The sequence below is a fragment of the Camponotus floridanus genome, unplaced genomic scaffold, assembly GCF_003227725.1.
Source record: "Camponotus floridanus strain SB8 unplaced genomic scaffold, Cflo_v7.5 scaffold134, whole genome shotgun sequence".
NCBI classification, from domain to species: Eukaryota; Metazoa; Arthropoda; class Insecta; order Hymenoptera; family Formicidae; genus Camponotus; species Camponotus floridanus.
Genome location: NW_020229253.1, coordinates 765,153 through 790,635, shown reverse-complemented (window position 1 = coordinate 790,635; position 25,483 = coordinate 765,153). Strand labels below are relative to the sequence as shown.

At 32.8% G+C, this 25,483-nt stretch overlaps 1 pseudogene; it reads left to right on the top strand.

Moving 5' to 3' along the window:
- The first annotated feature begins 6,002 nt into the window (after positions 1–6,002).
- On the top strand, positions 6,003–9,920 carry LOC112637134 (annotated as a pseudogene).
- The last annotated feature ends 15,563 nt before the right edge of the window (positions 9,921–25,483 follow it).

Genomic DNA, 25,483 nt, shown 5'->3' with positions numbered 1-25,483 from the left:
TCCCTTTTTTGAATAGTATATTTCGAATATTTCGATTATTTTGAATATTGAATTATTTAAATATATTTAAAAAATAAATAAAATTTTATAAGACAATGAGCGAAACATATCTAAATGTTTACTTATCTTTATAGTTTACTTATATGAAAAATTATAATAAAATATCATATTAAATATCATATGTATTATAATTATAAAAAATTATAAATTATAAATTAATATATAAATTATAAATTAAATAAGGCATTATATATTATTATATTAAAGATTTTATAGATCAAATTTATAAATTTTTTTATACATAGTGGAAGCAAATAACATTGTTTCACAATGAATATTCCTGCGCGTAAATATTATAAATGAAACATTAATATGTATTTAATATGTTAATTCATAGAATTATTTAACTATAAACTTACAAACACAGTATTTTTAACATACATAAACATTCTATATGAAACATTTATTTAAATTTTTAGAGCAACAAATATTATTTTCCATCGAAAATTAGATCCCATTGCGAGAAAATTCAAGTAGCCCGCTTCGTAGCCCATAAAATAGTAGAGGAATGTTTTTATTATGAAAATCCGCATTGGTCGTTATCCTTTTGGTTAAACGAGGCTATTGTCACATTTCTTGGATCATATATCATTAATTAAGTTATTATAAGCAGGGCAAAACTTGCTAACTAGCAGAATAACTGGCAATATAATAGTTAAAAATATATATACAATATGATATACATCTTTATACCTATTCTATACATATATACAGTCTGTAAAGTAAGAGCATGTACGGCATAAATGGCAGTTGGCTTCAAATATCGTTCTAGTTTTTTTGTGAGTCGATAGATGGAATCTTTGTCGTGAATGCTTCGTCACAAAAGATTCAGTTGGTGTCGAATTCTTATCTGAGAAACACGTTAACCGCCATGAGTGCCGCATACGCATCGCGCTATGAGGCTGTGTTCCTTTGTTCCCACCCGAAAGGACCAAAAATGTCATATGTAGCGGCTGCTAAATACATGGGAAAGTCAAAATCGTTCGTCGCTAAGTGGGTTCAGCAATATAAGAAGAAGTCAAAAATGTCGATGACTTGCTAGAACGTGGCTCGATAGGCAAAGTGACGCCGAACATGGAAAAAGAAATTGCGAATTTGTTTAAGCGGAACCCGACCTTAACATTGCGACAAAGAGCAGCAAAATTAAAACAGAAGGGTGTAGAAATATAACATACAACTATTCGAACCCATCTCCTTGCGCATAACATCAAATATCGAAGCACAATGAAGAAACTACTGTTAAGCGAAAAACATGTGATGAAAAGATTCGCTTGGGCAAAGGAGAATTTGGACCGAGATTGGAGCAACGTGATCTTTACGGACGAAGCTTCTGTTTGGGAATATATTATCATCCGACGTTCCTGGTCAACCTTGACCAATAGATTAATACAACGGACTGTTAAACACCCTGTAAAAGTTCATCTTTGGGGCTGCTTTTCAAAACAGGATTTTGGAGCATTACATACAATTTAAATGGTCCGAAAATGCTTAAAATTTATGAAAAGTGTTTATTGCCGACTGCTGAACGATGTTTCATAAAAAAAAACGAGGACTGGATCTTACAGGAAGACAACGACCCACACTGGAGCAAGCTTTGCACCGAGTGGAAAGAGCAGTCTACTTATCGTCACACTTGATTGGCCATCGCAATCGCTAGATGCAAATCCCATTGAAAATGTGTGGGCATATCTCAAACACAAGCTTCGAGGAAAAAGAGTATGCACTTTGAAGCAGCTGACACGACAAATTCGTCTCATTTGGAGGTCTTTACCGAACGAATACGCAGTCAACTTAGTGGAAAGGCCTCGGAGATGTCAGGCAATTATCAATGCCGGTGGTGACTGGACTCATTATTAATGGAATAGCATTTTTCTTCTCATGTAGTACAACAAATCCATGTACTTATAAATCATTAAAAATAAATTTTTCTACACATTAACCTGTACACGCTCTTACATTACAGACTGTACAAAAACTCTTTATAATTTTGGTTTTACCAGAATACATAAACTTTTTAATCAGAATATTACAAAGATTCTGTATTTACAAAGAAAACTATAGTTTTTTATTTAAATGTTTAATTAAGTGTTTTTAATTTTTCAAGTAAATCTGCAACATACAAATTACAATTTAAAATACTTTTATATTTTTTCTATTTGTTAAAGTCATTACCCACAGGGTACAATACTACAAGACGACGAAAAGATGTCTTTTCTAAGTCGACTTTTGGACATGACGAAAAAGACGTCTTATAGATGTCTTTTCGTCATGTCGAAAAGACGACTAAAACAAGACGTCCTTTCGTCGACCTTTTAAAGTCTAGAATTTGTATGTCCAAACCCAGACAACACAGGACATTCTATGGACATTCATTTTATATCCAATTTACGTCCGCACGTCCACGGACATAAAATAAACGTTCATCGTACATCCGATTGAAGACATCCGTTAATGGTCAATATTTGGACGTCCACAATTTGGATGTCCGGTCTTGGAGGTCAAAGTTTCTCGCAAGCACGCAAGCATGTATTAATTCGTTGGTTTACCGCTACGCGACGTGCGATGCGCTATCTTTCTCGTATTTAAGTTTCAGTTATGAGAATTATATAAAGTTTGCAAAAGATAACAAATAAGATTAAAAATGTATTTTCAAAATATATTGTCCAATTTAATTTCTGATCTAAAGCACGGGTTTCAGATATTAAATTGATTTATAAGTCGGACAAGTAAATGTCCGGCGAATAAACGAAAATAATTTTTCGTTATCTATTTAAGATGGAAAGTGCAATATGCAAGTATAAATTATAAATAAAATTTTTATACAAAATTTTTATGTAAAATTTTATATGAAATAGATAAACTATATTATTATTTAGGGATTGAAATATATATGTTTCGTTTAAAAATTATGATATGATTTAGTCGTCTTTTAGTCATCTTTTAGTCATTTTTTGGCTTGACAGATTAGTGACTAAATTCGGGTCATGAGCCGACTTTTAGTCGACTTTTCGTCGATTATTGTCTCTAACTAAAAGAGTTTCGTCTTTGACGAAAATATGTCCAGTTTTAGTCGTCTTTTAGACGTCTTTGTACCCTGTGGGATTTTATATAAAACGTAAATAATCGAGAATTATGTTTAAAGAAGGACAAACGTTTCGATCCGATTCTGGATCATTTTTAATGTCTCACAAATTACAAAAAAAGAACGCAAACATAAAGCAAGGTCAAATCAAGAAAGAACAGATGGTCATTTCAATGTATTATAGAAAAAAAAGGGGGAAAAACGCACAATCGCAGAAAAAATGGTGACATTATGAGACGCACGCATAATTATAATTTTGCATATAAAATTCTAATATAAATCTCGCAAAAACGATAAACTATTATCATTGGACGTTGTCTCATTATTTACCAACGTTCCGACAGATTTAGTTATAAGAGGTATTTTGAAACGCTGGCAATTCCTTAACAAAAAAATTAACATTCCTTACAGAGAATTTCTATTCGCGATTAATCTCGTATTAAATTCTATATATTTTAAATTTAATGACATCATTTATAAACAAATTTTCAGTACCCCCATGGTCTCCCCTCTGTCTCCAATATTAGCTGATATTGTAATGCAGGAGAGAAAGCGATCTCCATTCTTGATTTACATTTCCCTTTCTATTTTAGATGGATCTATTATGTGGATGACATAGCTTTAGTAGCTCCTTCCGCTTTTTGTCAAAAAATTCTGCATGTGTTTAATTCATTTCACAAACGATTATAGTTTACTTGAAATTGCGGATGAGAATACTCTTATTTTTTTGGATGTTTCTATCACCATTAACAATAATTTTATCGAATTTGACTGGTACCGTAAACATAAACGTACGTTTTCAGGGAAGTTTCTCAATTTTTCTCCCAACATCTGATCTCACATAAAAGAAGAGTTATCATTGGCTTGACTGACAGAGTGTTTTATCTATCACATCCTCAACACTATGAAAAATATTTTCTGTTAGTTATTAACATTCTTCTGTCCAACGGTTATCCCCTGAATTTTATTTTCAATTCTATCATCCGCAGATTATGAACGCTCATTTCTAAAAATTTTTTTCCTGATAGTTGTCCTCCTAATTCTTCCCTCCCCTCTTCACCCCTTTTCTTCCACGTTTCTTTTTTATCATTCCTTATATATCAGTCATTTCTGATAAATTCCTTTCTGTTATCAATAATTTAAAAAAATCAGCCTTTACTGTGCGTAATAAATTAAATAATTTCACGCCTTTGCTGTGCGTAATAAATTAAATAATTTCATTAAATTACATAAAGATTCTCTACCCAAATTTAGTCATTTGAACATAGCTTACAAAATTAAATGAAATGACTGTTTAGCATCATATGTAAGTCAAACCAGCAGACAATTAATTACGATCAAAGAACACAAGGCCAATATCAATACAGACTCTCAGCTCATACTCATTATCGGTGATTTCTTCACAGACTTTCTGGTCATAAGTTTGATTGGGATAATATCTTGATTTTGGATGAAGAACCTTCCTACAGAAGAAGATTATTTTCTGAAATGATGCATATCAAAACAATGGCATTAATGTTCAGATTGATACAAATCTCTTTGACAAATCCTATTTTCTAATTATCAATAAATTTTCCCAGCCTTAGAGTCCTGTCTCTTTCAAATTTTTTTTCCTGTGTTATCATCTTCCTGTTACTGCCTTGAGTTGCTTCGCTTTCGGTTCTTATATCCTTCCTTATTGTCACGTTAACCTCAGTTGCCACAGATATGTTCTCGAAGTCAGTTCTTTACGAGTCCCTGTATCTTTGCATTCTTTCGACTTTCCTACAGGGTGGGCCATTTTAAGTGATCCACTCAAATATTTCGGAAAATAATGAAAAATCAAAAAAATGTTTCAGATAAAAGTTGTATGGCTTGAAGGGGGCCATCAGATAGTGGCAATGATTTGACCTTGGAGAGTCATTTGAAGATGACGTAAAGATAACCTTCAATGTCTTAAATGGAACTCCCTATTTTTGTATTACATATTCGTGTAGCTTATCTCGAGAGCTTTCCAAAACACTATAATAAAGTATTTCTTCATTGAGTACTTTTCGAGTTATGAGGCTTGAAATCATTTCTTAATTTTGTATAAACCGTAAAATATCTAGTAAAATATTCATTTTTCGATTATCTTGCTTTAATACTTTTATGTACAAAATAATGAGAGGAATCAATTGGTGTAAAGAAAACACATAGTTATTCTTAAGAAAAAATATGTAATTTGCAATTAACAATTACATATTTTTTCTTTGAAACAACTGTATGTTTTCTTTACACCAATTGATTCCTCTCATTATTTTGTACATAAAAGTATGAAGGTAAGATAATCGAAAAATGAATGGTTTACTAGATATTTTACGGTTTATACAAAATTAAGAAATGATTTCAAGCCTCATAACTCGAAAAGTACTCAATGAAGAAATACTTTATTATAGTGTTTTGGAAAGCTCTCGAGATAAGCTACACGAATATGTAATAAAAAATAGGGAGTTCCATTTAAGACATTGAAGGTTACCTTTACGTCATCTTCAAATGACTCCAAGGTCAAATTATTGCCACTATCTGATGGCCCCCTTCAAGCCATACAACTTTTATCTGAAACATTTTTTTGATTTTTCATTATTTTTCGAAATATTTGAGTGGATTACTTAAAATGGCCCACCCTGTATATATCATTTTTTATTTTTAGGTATTTATACTTTATTTTTTAATTTGTGCTAATTTATTCTTCTTTTATTTTATGACTTTTATTAATTTATTTTTTCTCTTACTTGGTATTCTGTGTAATCCCGTTTTTTGCGGTGCGTGTTGCTTTGCCTTTGTTTTTATTTTTATAGAACATTTTTTATTACTTATATTCTTCTGGTCATTTGTTTTTTACCATTTAATATTTGGAGCTACATATCTGGGCCTTTGTTAGGTCTCCTCCATCACGCAAGAGGTTCATCTGTACACGCTTCCTTCACGTGATTGCCTGTTACCAGCCCTTTTTTTGCAACCACGCTCTCTACGCTTCAATATCATAGGTGAGCGATCTTCGTTTCTGTGAGATTTATATTAGAATTTTATTTGGAAAATTATAATTATGCGTACGTCTCATAATGTCACCATTCTTTTTGCGATTGTGCGTTTTTCCCCCCTCTTTTTTCTGTAATATATTTAAATGACCATCTGTTCTTTCTCGATTTGACCTTGCTTTATGTTTACGTTCTTTTTTTGTAATTTGCAAAACATTGAAAATTATTCAGAATCGGATCTAAACGTTTGTCCTTCTTTAAATATTAAATCATCTTCTTAACAAAACATCTTCTTAAATATAATTCTTTATTGTAAAATTTTTTGTTGTCATCAATTTTTTGTGTTTTTGCGTTATTGGCTGTGTTCAGCAGAAAAAGCTGCTTTACAACTGTCGTAAAATTCATGAGCCTGATTGGTGTATGCTCTTAATTTTGGCTGAATCTAAGAGTATATATCAATCAGATTCACGAATTTTACAACAGTTGCAAAGCAGCTTTTCTTGCTGAACGCAGCCATTGTTGTCTTTGTGCTGTGGTTTTCTGCCCATTGATTTTTGAATATTTGATTTGTATCTTTTATTAAGAAAACGGTTAAATCTCTGTACATGTAAAACTTCATGTTTGTGCGCTATCGATTATATAATTTATTTCTTAATGTTAATATGTTTTTTTTATAGATACTGCGTAAAATTTGAAACACCTGTCAAAATGGGAATAACGGATACACAAACCAATTCGGGACACGCACACAATGAGACTCATTCGATCGACACATTCTTCGCTGAAACGGAGATTTTTATAACCGGTGCTACTGGTTTTTTAGGGAAAGCCCTTCTAGAAAAGTTGCTGCGCTCGTGTCATTGTGTGGCCACAATTTTCGTTCTAATTCGTCCAAAAAGAAATCAGTCTATCGAAGAACGCTTCAGGAAATTATTGGAAAATCCTGTTTGTATAAATATATACTTATCACATTGCAAGATTATTCGAGAAGATATATATCTTTTTTAAGCTAAATGAAATGTTTTCTTTTTTTATCGAATCAATGATTTTGCGCTATGTCGCTGATTTGATTTCCATAATTGAATGTAAGAATTGAATAATTGCGTCGAGACTATAATAAATACAGTAATAAAGAATACATTGAAAGTGCAAGTTAATAGAATTAAACTACCATTTAAATGTATGTCATAGAAAAAAACACATATAAAAATTTTAAAATTCTAAAAAAATTAGATCTAGTAGATTTTTTATTGTTGCTTTATATTTATAAGTTAAAAAATGCACATTTTTTTCTAAAATAACGGTTTTTTTTGTTGCAGATTTTCGATACGAACGGAATGTCCTGGCGTCTTAAATAAGATATTTCCTGTGAAGGGCGATTTGGGCATGCCGGAGTTGGGACTTCAGCTTAAAGACAAGGAAATGTTAATACAGCGAGTTAACATTGTTTTTCATATTGCGGCCACCGTACGTTTTAATGAGCCATTGAAAATAGCCGTTAATGTAAACACAAGGGCCACAGATCGTATGCTAGATTTGTGCAGACACATGACGAACCTTATTAGCATTATTTACGTTAGCACGGCTTACAGTAACGCCGATCGACGAGAAATTAAGGAATCGATATATACGTAAGTTTTCAATTATACTAAAATAAGGTACAAACATTTTACAAATAAAAATTTTTTATAAAATATATTTTAATAAAATTATTTACTTCCAAAAAATTATATTATTAGAACACACAATATTTAATGACCTATTTTATATATATATATATATATATATATATATATTTTTTGTATATTTTTATATATATTTTTGTTATTATATTTTGTTTATTTTTTATACACGATATGAATTAGATTCTATAAAATTAAATTCGTTTTTCGACGCGCGATAATAAATATGTATTTAATAAACACATTAGAAAGATATTCTTATAATGATACATATTGTTAATGTTACAGCACAAAGATAAAACCGTACACAGTAATTGATATGTGCGAAAATTTGGATGATGAGACGATGAAAATAATAGAGAAGACACTGATCGGTAATCATCCAAATACTTATACGTTGACCAAAGGTTTGGCAGAGCAGATTGTACTGTCCAAGGGGATCGGCTTACCAATCGCGATCGTACGACCGAGTATAATTTGCGCTGCATATCAAGAACCGTTTCCAGGATGGATAGATAATGTTAACGGTCTTACAGGTATATTCTATATTAAAAATTTGATTGAAAATTGATTGAAATTTTGGTGGCAACACTACTCGAAGAAAGTTTATATACGTATAATCAAATATAAATATACATAAAATATGCATATAAAAAGGAATAATAAGAATAATTGAGAATTATGAAAGAATAATTTTAATATAAATTTATACAAGATTGTAAATATAAAAGCAATTTTTTCCCATTTCTTTAAATAATATGTAGACATATTTTATTATATTTATATTTGATTATGTAATTTTTAGAACCAAATTTCTTTATATAGAAAATTATATAGAGATATAAAAGAGGAAAGAGAAGTACGAAATATATAATTAATCCCTCTTATAACATGTCCGTGACATTAACTCGAAGAATTTTACTAAATATGAGTTTTTATATAATAAAAAATAAAAATATTTAAAGTTTAAAGTATACAAAATAAACCGCATTTACAATGAATTAATTTTTTTCTATATTAATATCAATTCTATATACATGTTATGTTCTGTCATTCTATTTCATAGGTCTAATGACGGAGACAAGTAGAGGTACTGTTAGGAGCCTCATAGGTAATGCAAATTTAGTAGTAGACATTATACCTCTCGACTTTGTTGTCAATACGTTAATATGCGCGTCTTGGCATAACGCTGTGCAACGTTCCGATACCGTAAAGATTTATAATTGCACTAGCAGTTCACTGCATCCGATCACGTAAGTATTTGAGAAACTGGAAGCGATAAGGACATAATGAAGCAATAAGGAAAAATATGATTTTGTGAACATAGTGAGACACTTAAAAAAATATGTGATTTCTTGCAGATCGAGTGAATTCGTATATCTTGCCCACAAGTATGCTATAAAATTCCCATCGAAATACGTGATGTGGTATCCAAACTATACGCTTAGGACAAATAGATTCATTCACACTATCATAGTAGTTATGTTGCACTTCTTACCTGCATTTATCTTAGATCTTATATTAAGGGTCCAAGGTTGCAAACCTATGTAAGTGCTCTTGTTTTAACTATACACGCGAAAATAAATTATATTTATAATAATAAATTTCGAATAAAGGATTTTTTCTTCTTTCATACTTTTTTCAGAATGATGGAAATTGCTAAACGTTTCGACCGCGGTGCTAAAACCACAGAATTCTTCAGGACGAAGGAATGGAAATTCTACGCTGATAACATGATGAAATTAATAAAATGTGTGAGAGCGTCGGGGAATTGTAACGATTTCAGTGTAGATATCAGAAGTTTAGATTGGGATGCGTATTTACATCAATATATGTTAGGAATTAGAAAATATATTTTGCAAGACAATCCAGATACATTAAATAACGCCCGAAAACGTTTATCGAGGTAAGTCTTACAATTTTCAAAATATTCAAAATATTCAAATTTTTCTTAATTACATTTTCACTCTTGCAAGATATACGTTGCGCAGGAAAAATCATCGATTATTAATGTATTACAGATTGTACTGGATAGATAAATTAACCAAAATCGTATTATTAGTAATGATCCTATTTGTCTCTTGGCGTTATATCTAAATTATATGAAAATATTTGAATCACAACTTTAGCAACTGTACAAACATTGTGAAAAAGAATATTTTAGAAAAAGAACATATAACTTCGAAATATTAAATGTCAAGTCACTAATAAAGGTAAAAAAAGGGCACCAAGTTCATGCACTAATTATATCCAACTGTCATATTGTCTACAAAAATAGTGATATAAAAAAATTGCGCCAACTAAGAATAAAAATTTGTACAAGATAAATAGAAGTACAAGGAAGAAAACTTGTACAAGTTAAATAGAAATATTTTATTTGAAAACATTGTTATACAAAATAGTTGCTTTAATTTTCAAAAATAATAATATTAAAAAATTAAAAATTTATTTAAAAATTGGAAACTGAAAATTAATATAAAACAAGAAAGTAAAAAAAATTTTAATTAAATATATAACGTACTTCTTAATACATATTAATATATATCTAACGCGACGCGTTGACGAAGCGCTTGCCATCCGCGGCACGTTGACAGCACCGACGACGCGAAAGGGTACTTAGCTTCCCATTCAGGCACCTTAAGATTTAACATAAATTGTAAAATTTAAAATAAACCTCAAGGCACCATCCAACTACTAAGCCCTCCCATCGCGACAAGGTGTACCCCATGGGAGGGTTATATTATATATAATTTTATATATAATATAATATATCATTAATTTTGTATTATACTATATAAGTTTTATAACTTATAAAAATATTGATTATTTACATCTTATTGATCCATCCATTTTCAAGACCTTCTTTTTTTCTTTTGTTTTACTTTGTCCTCGTGGCACTCCAATTCTGGTTGCAATCATTTGAATTCCACGTTGCACTTACACTCATTTATAAAAAGTTCCTCATTGCACTTGCAATTGTAGTTAGAGAAAGAATTTGATAATATAATGGAACGTCTCACATCACTACCTCACTGCTCGAGAGTCATTGACCGAATGATCGTAAGTCAGAAACATTACAACTCACAATACTGTTTATATCGTCAAAGTTATGTGAAGAAGAAATTTGATAATATGTGAAACATCTCTCTCGTCACTACTCAAGGTTACTGTGCGAATGATAATAAAGTCGTGTCACGTATTAACAATAGCGCGATACTGTTTATCAAGGTCGAACACGGTGTTATTGGTAAGTCTTTCGTTGCTGAAATATTTTCTGTAATATAAAATATTTGTGCGCGGAATATTAAATTATAGAAATATTTTAATTTATTGATTAAGATTAATTGATTATTTATTAAACCATTCATCTTGAAGTCTTTCGTTATGCTAATTATTTGCATATATAATTCGATTGTTTTACTTTGTGTTTTTTCACAATCCCCCCCCCCCTAAATTATATTTAGATTGTCAAGTAGAATAATAAAGTAAGACGGATTGAATATATTTGTGACTCTAGTATTAAAATAATAATTATTGTCCGTAAAGATTGCAAACATCGATGTGATTATTTTATATGTTGGATTCCTCCCATCACATTAAATCGATTCTCGATTAAATTGTATATTGTTTAATTAATCAGGATTGAGAAAATTTAAAGCATTGGTCGAAATATATTTAATTCTAATATTGTTATAGAAATATTATAATAAGCATCGTTGATCAAAAGATCATAATATGTTTAATTCTCTTATCCCCTTTTACATATCCCTGTTTCAATTTTTAATCGCGGTAATGAATGATTACGATTCGATTAAAATTTATCGTTGCGATATAGTTTTATGTCGTTTATCAAAAGTTAATTTTTAATTATTAATATTTATAACAAATTATATTTCGATACTAATCGTAATCGTGTTTAGTAAAATAATTACTACACTCCCCAGCAAAAAAAGCGGTACACTAAAAATTTAGGAAAAATTTACCAAACTTCAAACGCTTGTAAAACAGGAAATATTTATGATACGGGGGTGTTTAAAAAACGAAATTAAAGCTTGAAGCCAGTACTTTGAGAAACTTTTAATGCCGATTAAGTGGCGTGCTTAATTTACTAATGGTCGATGACAGAACGAAAACTTGCAAAATCGATAAGTACAACGTGCAGTTTCTAGAGTTGTGTGGAGTGAAGCAGTTGACGTAACTCAATGAAGTAAAAAGCGTGTGAAAGTTCGAAATTTTCCCTTCAAAATGCGCTTTTGCGGAACTCGATACAATAATTTTTCGCTAAGTTATGCCAATCTGAAGAAAAAGTGTTTTTTACGAGATAATAATGAATTATGAATTGTAATGCCGCCGTTATGAGTGCAAATCATCACAATTCTGTCCAAGCCATGTTGTTAGTCTGAAAACATATCAGTGTGTGTGTGTGTGTGTGCGCGCGTATGTGTGTGTGTGTGTGTATTTGCACACTACAAGGATAAGGACCCCGTGGTTCGTCAACTCTCACAGTATTTAAAGTGTTTCCGAACAATCGCTTGAGACAGTATCTGATCGTATGAATGAAGTAATACGCGCACGAGGAAGTCATACCCATTATTAGTGCACATGTGCGCGCACGTACACACACACCATAAGGAGGGTTTGGAGTCTTTAAATACTGTGGAGTTGACGAATCACGGGGTCCTTATCCTTGTGGTGTGCAAATACACACACACACACACACACACACACACACACACACACACACACACTGATATGTTTTCAGACTAACAACATGGCTTGGACAGAATTGTGGTGATTTGCACTCATAACGGCGGCATTACAATTCATAATTCATTATTATCTCGTAAAAAACACTTTTTCTTCAGATTGGCATAACTTAGCGAAAAATTATTGTATCGAGTTCCGCAAAAGCGCATTTTGAAGGGAAAATTTCGAACTTTCACATGCTTTTTACTTCATTGAGTTACGTCAACTGCTTCACTCCACACAACTCTAGAAACTGCACGTTGTACTTATCGATTTTGCAAGTTTTCGTTCTGTCATCAATCATTAGTAAATTAAGCACGCCACTTAATCGGCATTAAAAGTTTCTCAAAGTACTGGCTTCAAGCTTTAATTTCGTTTTTTAAACACCCCCGTATCATAAATATTTCCTGTTTTACAAGCGTTTGAAGTTTGGTAAATTTTTCCTAAATTTTTAGTGTACCGCTTTTTTTGCTGGGGAGTGTATATACGAAGTGTTTCTCACCACTACTTTATTACTCGAGAGTCACCGTGCGAATGATAACAAAGCCGTAACATAGTACGCTACTATTTATATTTTATATTGCTAAAATCGAACGTCGTGTTATCGAAAATTTGCTGCCAAAATATTTTATATGTTATAAAATATACATTAACGCGAGTATTAAATTATAGAAGTATTTTAATTTATTGATTAAAATTAATTATTTATTAAACAATTTATTACGGAGCCTTTTATGCTAATTATTTGCATATATAATTCGATTGTTTTACTTCGTGTTACTTCGTTTTATTCCGTACGTTACATCTGATGCTTTTCCTCTCTTACGTATCTTTCGTTATTTCCTGACATTCACTCACTCACGAAAATACGATTTAATTATGGTTAATTGAATACGTAGTGCACTTTGCACGAGACTCTCGATCGCAAAATAATCATACGAAACTTATATACTTTATTATATCATAAGAGAGCAACATGACCTTTACACGAGACCAAAATCATTCGCTATAGCAATGCGTATTACTGTATGCTAATAATACGCGTATTATACACTGTATAATATACGAATCATAAGAATCAAAAGATTAAATGAATAAAGTTGTGAGATAACAGTCGTTTCATTAATAATTAATTTATGTTCACATTTTAGAAAAATTTAAAGTTTAAATGTTTAATCGTAAGTATTAAATAAATAATTATTATTCATAAGAATCTATAATCGAAAAACTATAATAAAAGTTGTTTCTATTTTTTTTGTTTTAATCTTTACTTGTAATAATAAATAATTGCTCTTCCATAAAGATTTATCATCGTGATACAATTTCGTGTTGTTTATCAAAAATTAATTAAATATTAATTAATAGTCATAGCTAATTATGTTTAGATATTAGTTGTGATCGCGTTTAGAAAAAGAATTTAACAATTATACGAAATGTTTCGCATTACTATTTCGCTGTTCGAGTGTCGCCGTACGAATGATAACAAACCCACAGGGCACAAAATACTAAAAGACGACGAAAATATGTCTTTTCTAAGTCGACTTTTGGACATGGCGAAAAAGACGTCTTATAGATGTCTTTTCGTCATGTCGAAAAGATGACTAAAACAAGACATCCTTTCGTCGACCTTTTAAAGTCTAGAATTTGTACGTTCAAACCCAGACAACACAGGACATTCTATGGACATTCATTTTATATCCAATTTACGTCCGCACGTCCATGGACATAAAATAAACGTCCATCGTACATCCGATTTAAGACAGCCGTGAACGTCAATATTTGGACGTCCACAATTTGGATGTCCGGTCTTGGAAGTCAAAGTTTCTCGCAAGCACGCAAGCATGTATTAGTTCGTTCGTTTACCGCTACGCGAAGTGCGATGCGCTATTTTTCTCGTATTTAAGTTTCAGTTATGAGAATTATATAAAGTTTGCAAAAGATAACAAATAAGATTAAATATGTATTGTTCAATTTAATTTCTGATCTAAAGCACGGGTTTCAGATATTAAATTGATTTTATAAGTCGGACAAGTAAATGTCCGGCGAATAAACGAAAATAATTTTTCATTATCTATTTAAGATGTAAAGTGCAATATGCAAGTATAAATTATAAATAAAATTTTTATACAAAATTTTTATGTAAAATTTTATATGAAATAGATAAACTATATTATTATTTAGGGATTGAAATATATGTTTCGTTTAAAAATTATGATATGATTTAGTCGTCTTTTAATCATCTTTTAGTCATTTTTTGGCTTGACAGATTAGTGACTAAATTCGAGTCATGAGCCGACTTTTAGTCGACTTTTCGTCGACTATTGTCTCTAACTAAAAGACGTCTTTGACGAAAATATATCCTGTTTTACTCGTCTTTTAGACGTCTTTGTGCCCTGTGGATATGTTACAATTGTTAAATTTTTAAATTATTATAAAATGCGAAATATATTCATAAATTGTGTTCAAATTGCATGTATATTGTATGTGAAATTATCATAAAATTACACATATAAATATGGAAATTGTGTAATAAGATAATTCTGTTATGTAATATATTATAAATAATACTTTATTTAAAAGTAAATATACTTTACTTTTAAAAATTTTTTAACTTAAATGTTGTCATTTATTCATTATATTATTATTCATATTATTTTTTATTTACTTATGTTATATTTTAAGAGAAAGAGAGAGAGAGCGAGATTGATTGCTTGATTAATTTTTATTAGCTTTCTCAGCTATTTGTAGTATACAATTTTAGATTATATTAAATAACATTAAATAAAATATATGTATATTCCTTTTTTTAACATTTGCTTGAACGATTCGATGCTTTTCTAATATTTCTGGTAAAATATTATATAATTTCATTCCTTCATAAAACGTATTCTTTTGCGCACTTCTTGTTCTGCGAAATTGTATTGCAATATCTTCGGCATGTCGCGTTTGTCTTTCACTTACATTTCCTACTATTTCTAGTCTATTTCGTAGCTGGTTTGTTAGCAAATTCTTTACAATCTTAAAAATAAATAAACATACATTATAATATAGCCTCTGTCTTACGGACATGAACTGCAACGCTTACAGCATATATTCCACTTTGGTATACCTATCACATTGTAATAACTCTCATTGCCCGATTTTGTGCTACTTGCAATTTATCCAGTTGTGTTTCTCCCATATCTATTAACAACGTTGCACAATATTCGAAGTGAGGTGCTATGATTGCCTTATATACAATACATATAAATACATCTAGTATGTGTTGATATACAATTTCCTATTCTATTTAAAAAAACTCGTTTTTTCCTATCTTTTTTAACATATAGTTACAATGATATTACATTACCTCTACTCGTTCTATCTCAGTTCCACTTAAGCATTTCAATACAATATTTCCTTTCAGATCCTTTTTTATACTCCTAACTATCATATATTTTGTCTTTCCTACATTCATTTTCAACTTATTTATATTCATCCATTTTTCTACTATATTAAATGCCATTTTTGACTTAACTGCTCACTACTTTCACCAGCTACATATATTAATGTATTATGCGCAAACATTTTTATACTACATCCTTCAGGGCAAGTTTTAATTATATCATTAATATATACAATAAATAACAAGGGTCCCAATACAGATCCTTGCGATACTCCATATTCAGTGGCAATTAATTTAGATCATTTATCGTTAAAACGAACCTGTTGCGTTCTATTATTTAAGTATGATTTTAACCATTCTAAAACCATCCCTTTAATTCCATATTGATATAATTTTTCTATTAATCTTTCTCTATCTATTGTTTCGAAAGCTCGCTTAAGATCCATAAATACTACTCCAACCATTTTTCCTTTGCTAACTATTAATTTCCATTCATCAACAACAGTTTGAATTGCCGTTTCACACGAATACTTTTTTCTAAAACCTGATTGATGTTCTGTTATAATACTATTAGTTTCCAGATACATTTCAATTTGCTTCTTTACCACTAATTCTAACATTTTCTCATATATTGGTAGCATATTAATAGGTCTATATTCACTTGCTTTTTTAGCTTTTTCTATTTTTGGAATCGGTATTATCGGTTGATCTTTTCCAACTCTCTGGACAGCAACCTTCCCTCAAAGAATTATTTATTACTTCAACAAACTCTTCTTTTATTACATTAAACGTTAATTTTAATAAATCGCTAGATATTCCTTCTTCAGTCCCTTTCTTTTTTGGTAGTCTCATAACAATTTCCTCTAAATCCTATACATTAATCATCTCAAAGTTTTCTATAATTCCTGTATTTTCAATAACAAAAATAATTCTTCTACCCGCAGACTTATCAATATTTATAGATTTCACTATGTTAATAATACTTTGTACATAATATATGTTGAATTTATCAGCTATGTTACATCCGTTAATGTCGTCTACTATCTCAAAATCTATATTATCTACGTCTTTTGTACCCCTTGATTCACCTCTAATTAATTCTTTTAAAGTTTTCCACATTTTCGTAGGGTTTTCTTTATTACTATCTATCATATTTTCATAGTATTCCTTCTTCTTTTCCCTGATTAATTTAACTACTGCATTTCTTTCAGTTTTAAATTCTGTTCCATATTGTCGTACACTGCCTTATTATATGCTTCATCCCTTTTATTTGCTGCTTCTCTTATATCATCTGAAAACCATTGTTTCCCTTCCCAAACTTTTGGAATTTTAAAGTTTTTCTTAGGTGCTATAATGTTCAGTGCCTCTACTATGCTATCAACAAATTTTTTCGCTCTCCTATTTACTTCCAAATCTTGACCTTCCCCCATTCTATTTTCCATTAGACTAATAAATTCATCTATACTAAATTTACTATAATCTCTGGCAATAAATTCTCTATACTTACTTTTAATTTGATTTAAATATAAAATGATTTTTAGCCATGCATGATCTGTTATTTTAGGTTCATAAATTACCTGTAATTGCACTTTATTATTAGCAAAAAATAGATCAATAATTGTTTGACTATCCTTTCTAACTCTCGTCGGTTTATTAACATACTGTTTCATACCTAGACTCAACATTAGATTTTGCAATTTCTAGAACGAGTCTATCATTAAGTCTATATTAAAATCTCCTAATACCATACAATCTCTCTTTATTGTTAATATCCTCTAAAAATCTAACAAAATCAGCGTGTGATGCACTCGGTGAATGATACACTACCATTATCGTACCTTTATACATTTTCTCTTTTATTTCTATTGCAACACACCAGCAATTCGAAATTATTTTTTTCGTCAATAATGTTTCATACTTAACGTCGTATTTTACATATAAAATTGCTCCACCTGTATTTCTATTTTCTGCATCGCATCTAATTATACTATAACCTGGAACATTCACTATCTTCAATTTCGGCAGGCAATCTCGTTTCAGATAATGCTACAATTGCAGGATTCAATCTCTTCATAATCTGATTGTATCTCATCTTTATGTGCTAACAGACTTTGCGCATTTGTATATAATATTAATTCTTCTTTCTTCTGTGATTGCTATTTCGTATCCTCCCAGCCGGCTCTCCTTTTCTTTTCCTGTATCGCTCTCCTGAATGGACATTGCGGATCAAGAGCGTCGTGCTCATCACTTATCTCCAAGTCGTATGCTTGAATTTTAAACATACAGTTTACGCATGTCTTTTTAGTTTCCCTGCATTCAAGTGCTTTATGTTTTCCGGCATATTTGTGGCATGTTTTGTGGGATCTCGAGTACAATTTTTCGCAATATGAAAATAACCCCAGCATTTAAAGCATCTTTTAACACTAACATGATTAAACACAGGACATTTATTTCATCCTACACTTAGTTTTCCTTTACTTAATATTAATTCATATGTTTTTTTATCTATTTCTATAATAATAGAACCCTCTTCCTTTCCTCTTTTTCGGGATTTACTATCATCATTTTTCTTCTCTTTAATTATTCTCTTCAGAATTCTCATTTGAATTCCTTCATCTGCCGCCATTTTGTTTTGCTTTTTAATTGTATCTATTAAATTATCATCATTCAATTTTATTTCCTCTTCACTAATATTAACAATCTTTAACTTCGATTTTATTTGCGGTGACTCCGTAACCTTGAAATTCTCACCCAACTTGGCTTGTACCGTAGTCTTTAATTTTTCCATCTCCTCTTCTATCTCACAACCCAGAATAACTATTCCTTTGCTTCCTTTTCTTAGCTTTGTTATTCCTACAGCTATGTTCTTGATATCTACTTTTTCTTTTATCATTTTTTTTTTGTAGCTTCACTTTCCTGTTGCATCTTAGGTTTAATAATTATAATATTTTCATTCTTCTTCTCTTTCACCACTTCACTATAGCTTCTTTGTGCTCTTTCAAGGGGAGCGTTAGATCCCTATCATTTTTCTAAAGTCTTCCATCCACTCTTGTTTAATATTTCCCAATTTTTGTTGTATCACTTCCTTAATCAGCATCTTAACTTCTTTCTTGCATGCTACTTCATCTTTCATTTCTTTCATTGTTCTTACAATCCAATCTATTTTTACTTCAATACTTGAAAATCCATTCATACTTGTTGTTTTGCTTCCGCCTGGTGTTGTACTCCCGCAAATCCTGTTGAACCCAGTCTATCTCTGAAACTTCTCGATTATGATGTTGTCTTTTTCATGTCTCCTTCCTTATCACTTTCAATCATAAATTTTTCAAACGGACCTTGACATGGCACAGATTCATAGTTCTTATTATAAATTTTATGTTTACTTACACATCCCGGATGGTAAAAGAGTTTAACACATTTTTTACACGTCACTACTTAACTTTTTATTGCCTTCTTACATGCCGAGCATCGATATTCAACATATTCATCGTCCATACTGACTAAAATCGCTAATATCAGCGCATTCGATCATTCACCTATGTGTCCACCTTCCACATGTCAGCACAAAAGGACGGGTCATTTTTCGGCGCGGTATTTTGATATATCGCAAACCACCATCATGTCTCGGAAAGCGACCCGCCCACCCGATCGCCGCGCACGTAGTATCGGATTACAGTGGGACGACTCTCGTCGCCGCGCGCTTCTACTCACGCAGATTGGCCGATCTTCTTTATTTAATATTTCGTTAATTATTGCGACAATCCCAAAACAATACAGATCATTCCTTCTTAATTTGAGCCAATCTACTTCTTTATTTCGTTAAGGTCGAAAATTGACGGACACCCTGTATAATAAATTGTTATTATATTTAATATGTTATTTATATATATTATATTAAATATCACTAATATCACTTGTTTGAGATTCGTGATTTTTGTAAACTTTATATAATCATTGATTCATAATAAATACATGGCACAATTTTTTTATACTATCTACATGTATATTTCTGTTATATGTATATACACAGCAAATATTTTGTGTTAAATTTAACATATTTTACATGTCCTAATTTATTCACCCTAATGTTAATTTAACAGAAGGCAAGTATGTAAATAAATAACATAAGTAATATGTTTAAAAATTAACACAAAAGTGTAACACTTAAACGTTATCTGGAAATAAAGTTTATGTTAAATTAACATATTTACAATGTTAAATTTAATTAAAAGAAAACGTTATTCTTACATTTTTATGATAAATAACAGAAGAGATATGTTGATTTGACATAACTGTTATAGAGAGAAAAATAACACAACTTATCTGTTCATTTTAACATACAACATATTTCATCAAAAATTCGTGCATTTACATATTAATTGTGTTGTTTTAACTTAGAAACGGTGAATATTAACTCAACGCAGAAATGTCAAAATAACGCAATGATAATATGTTACATTAACATAACAGTATGTGAAAATTTAACAAAAGTTTTTACAAGAGAAAAAAATTTTAACAGAAATACCAAATGTTTTTTACCGTGTACTTCTTTTTATATTTATATGTATTTAAAATGTAACATATACAGGGTGGACATTTAAATTGATAATGCGAAATATCTCAAAAACGAAGCGTTGAAGAAAGAAATATTTTAAATAAAAATTAATTGATTTTAAGAGGGAAAGTAAATTGCATGACTTATGTTTTATTTGGAGGACGTTTTCAAGATCATTTGAAGATCAATCTAATTTTTTTAAATGAAAGCCTACATTTTTTATTTTGTACTTTTATTCCTCGTAAAAAAATAAACAACTTTTGTAGGAACCATTTTTCAATTTAGCACATATTGTAAGTTTCACAGATATTTGAAAAATGAAAATTACGTACTGCTAGATATGTTTTAAATCACAATTACAATGGTCATTGGATAGAACGCGAAGATCCAGTACTTTGGCTAGCTCGATCTCCTAAACTTACATTCCCAGATTTTTTCTTATGGGGTTATCTCAAAGACAAAGTTTATATCGATGTACCAACGATTCCAGAAAACATGGGGCGCATACAAAATGCTTGTGCAAATATTAAAAGAGACGTACTTTTATGTACACATCAATCTTTTCTACAAAAAATTGGAATGTGCATTGAGGTAGAAGGACATGACTTTGAACATTTATTACATTCTAATTAAATTATGTGAATTGTTTTTTTCTTTTGATAGTTAATACAAATGTACAGTAAATGATTATGAAATAGTACTGTACAGTACGGTATAACTATCTTTTATCAATTTTCACTATTCAAATATCTGTAAAACTTACAGCATGTGGTAAATTGAAAAATGGTTCCTACAAAAGTTATTTTTTTACGAGGAATAAGAGTACAAAATAAAAAATGTAGGTTTTTATTTAAAAAAAATTAGATTGACCTTCAAATGATCTTGAAAACGTCCTCCAAATAAAACATAAGTCATGCAATTTACTTGCCCCCTTAAAGTTAATTAACTTTTATATTTATTTAATAGAAATTATCAAATTTAATTCGTATTATTACGCGCACGCCCGAGTCGTTACGGCCCTGCCGTTGTCCGGATCCCGTCGGCAAGAAGATTGTTTATAAACTACGACTGTCAGCTGAGTTCGGTTCCAGCTGTCTGGCTACGCGGACGCGAATTTGTATCGAGCCGCTAATTTTGTGTATTACCGTTCTGTGTTACCGTTTGTGTTGCCCTGTGTTGTGCATTAAAGTTCCAAGTTTCTTTTAAAAGTGTCTCTTTATTTCGCGCGACTCGCGAGCGGCCGATTTCTTCGTTCGTGACTTCGATATTTATCGAAGTCCTCGCCGCGGGCGTAACATTTTGGGGGCTCGTCCGGGATCGGACGGACGAAACGGATAATTGTGAGAAAGTGATCGACAAACGTGAAAGAGTGATGGCGACAATAGCCGCGAAAAGGAGGAGGAGGGAGCAGTCTGAGCCGCCGTCGGAGGGGCGGACGGCGGAACCGCGGGCGCCGGAGGCAGCGGCGACGGAGGCAGCGGCGACGGAGACAGCGGCGACGGAGACAGCGGCGACGGAATCTTCTGCTCTGCACACCGTCCTGCAGGAGATGAGGCGGATGCGCGAGGAGCAAGCGCGACGCGAGGAAGAGATCGCCGCGATACTGCGCCGTCACGACGAAGAGATCCAGCTTCTACGCGGGAGCCGGCTACAGCCTTCACAGCTAAGTCCTTTCGAGTTTAGATCGGGGTCTCGGGAAAGTCGCGACGCGGAGATACGTAACGAGACCGGATACAAGTTAAAGCCGGATACGTTCGATGGGACAGTTTCGTTGCGGGAATTTTTCTCGCAATTCTCTCTCATAGCGCGCGCGAACCATTGGGACGACACGACGAAGACCGTGGTGTTAGCGTCGTGTTTGAGGGGAAAAGCGCGCTCTGTTTTGGAGTCAATGGAGGATTTAGAGAATTGTTCGTTCGGGGAATTAAAATCCAAGCTTGAATTGCGTTTTGGTGAGGGGCAATTGTCCCAGAATTGCTATACGCAATTCACGAATAGAAAACATTGCTATACGCAATTCACGAATAGAAAACAGAAATTCTGGGAGGATTACGCGACTTTCGGTTCGGAGTTGGAGAGGCTTGCCCGTTTGGCCTACCCCGAATGCTCATACGCGGTGCGAGATAAAATTGCTTGCGCACAATTTGTTTCGTCGCTTCTCGACGGATTCGTGAGGAGGACCCTTCAGCTAGAAGGAATATCTTCCCTGAAACTAGCTGTAGAAAGGGGGAAGGCCGTAAAGATAATCCAGGGAGAAAATTTTGAGAGGAAAAAGGATTACGAAAGGCGATTTGAAAAAGGAAAGGGGGACGCGCTAACTCATGAAAGAAAGAGTAAGGAGAAGGAAAACGGGAAGAAAAAGGGCACGAAAGAGTGTTGGCTTTGCGGGAAAGCTGGACATTACCGTGCAGATTGTCCCGAAAAAGAGGAAAACCCGATAGGAATTAAAATATTGTTTTTAAGTTTGTTGTTAAGTTATTGTTTTTCTCAGTTTCTTGTGTTTTCTTGTTATTTTATGCTACAGGAGAGAGAGTCTTCTGAACGAAAAAGGAACCTGACATGAGTCGTAAGATGGAGATTTTACAACGAAAATTCCCAAGACTGCCTCGTCCACGGTTTTTGAGCCGTGGTTTTCCCATGGGCTGGAGGGCGAATGCCGAGGCAGGGACTTGGGGAGTCCTTTTGGACGACGGGTCCACGGTAGATACCCCCCCTCTTGTCCGAAGAAAGTCACGGGAGGAGAAGGACTGAAAAGGACTCGCGCCGGGAACAGGAAGATGGCTGGAATAGGAGGCTGCCCTGGAGTCGGTTCTTGAGAGCCTGGCCAGCTCTCTGGAAAGAATCGATTGGGAGCGCCTGCCCGGTGGATTGGGGCCTGTTCGGAACGATGCTCGGTAACCGGGAGCAGCAGCTCAAGGAGAGCAGGATATCGTTCGAGATTTCTGGAAGTCCACGATGGTCATCGAGCCCCTTGCTGACTGTCGGACGACAATCTTGAAGAGGAGGGGCAGTGTTACGCGCGCACCCGAGTCGTCACGGCCCTGCCGTTGTCCGGATCCCGTCGGCAAGAAGATTGTTTATAAACTACGACTGTCAGCTGAGTTCGGTTCCAACTGTCTGGCTGCGCGGACGCGAATTTGTATCGAGCCGCTAATTTTGTGTATTACCGTTCTGTGTTACCGTTTGTGTTTCCCTGTGTTATGCATTAAAGTTCCAAGTTTCTTTTAAAAGTGTCTCTTTATTTCGCGCGACTCGCGAGCGACCGATTTCTTCGTGCGCAACTTCGATATTTATCGAAGTCCTCGCCGCGGGCGTAACAGTATAATATCAAATAAAAATCGCAACTTTTTATTAGATTGATATAAATATATACAGGGTGAATCATAATGGTTGTAACAACCTTTTACCATTAGAGATCAATTACCGACTGCAACTGTAATCAATTGAATAATTCATAGATGACAACTGCTTGGATCGACCGTGTCTGCAGTAACGTACAAGCGAGTTAAATACTGTGAATCAAATAATATACATATTCTATGCATACTTTTCTAATATATTTAACTCTTTTATGTACATATTTTTCTTTCTACACGGTTTTTTTCTAATAACGCGATTTCTTATTATTGTGAAACGTATCTGCCGCGTAAAAAGAAATATCTTTTGCATTCGTGTATTTTTTAATACGATTTTTTTAATGGTTTTTTAATGTATAGAATTTGACGGCGATTTTTTTCATTCTTACGCAGAACATTTTAACGGATAAAAAGAGTTGGATTGGTCAAAGATACAAAAGTATTCTTTTTTTATAAAGAAATGCGTAATTCTACTTTCTACAAGAAATATTCTGCTGTAGATATTAAGAATGCAAAAGTTATAACTTAGAAAATTAATAATAATAACAGTGGACTTCCACACCACCTTTGAGGTACCACTAATGGCGCGTTAAGTTTTTTAAAGTGGACTTTCGCCTGGAGCTATATTGTACCACATATATTTTAAGACCTATTTTTTTATGTAGAGCTCAAACAGATATATTAATGTCAAATTGCGTAAAAGCACATGCAGATAAGGACTTACATCAACATATGGCCGTGCATAACATGGCATTAATTTATCATAGTTTTATTTCAGCACATGCTCGAAGTGACCCCCCTCCATCCTCTCACAAAATATTGCCCTTTTCAAGATTGCGTAACGCACCCGGCGCAAGACCTGTGGACTTATTGCACGGCAAGCGCGTATAATTCGATCCTTCAGATTTTGAGCGCTAGCAGATCGCGTTGCGTAAACTTGCTGCTTAAGATGACCTCACAGAAAAAAGTCTAGCGGTGTGAGGTCTGGTGAACGCGGTGACCATTCTTGAAGTCCGATCCAACGTTTACCGAATTTCTCATTTAATAATTTTCTTGTTGCCATGGCAGTATGTGCAGGATGGCCATCCTGCTGAAACCACATGTTGGCACGTAATTCCAGCGGCACATTATCCAACAAGTCAACAAGTTCATTGTTGAGAAATCTTCGGTATTCGTCACCATCGATTTTACCATGAATGAAATGTGGCCCAATGATGCGGTCTCCAAGAATACCCGCCCAAATGTTCACTGACCACCTGACTTGCGTATGCGCTTGCTGCATCCAGTGAGGATTCTCGGTGGCCCAATAATGTGAATTATGGCAGTTGACGTTGCCATTATTATGGAAAATACATTCGTCCGAAAACAGAATGTATTTAGGAAAATAATAATTTTCCTCACTCACATTAAGAAGCCATCGACAATACCTCAATCTGCGAAGTTCATCATTTACTTGCAATTCTTGAGTCAGGGTGATTTTGTAGGGATGAAAGTGAGCCGATTTTAAGGCTCTACATACCGATGTCTGGCTGACTCCTTCATACTGCGCGACGGCTCGTGTACTAATTGTCGGGTCATTAGTAACTATTTCTTGTATCTGTGCGGTATTTATGCGCGG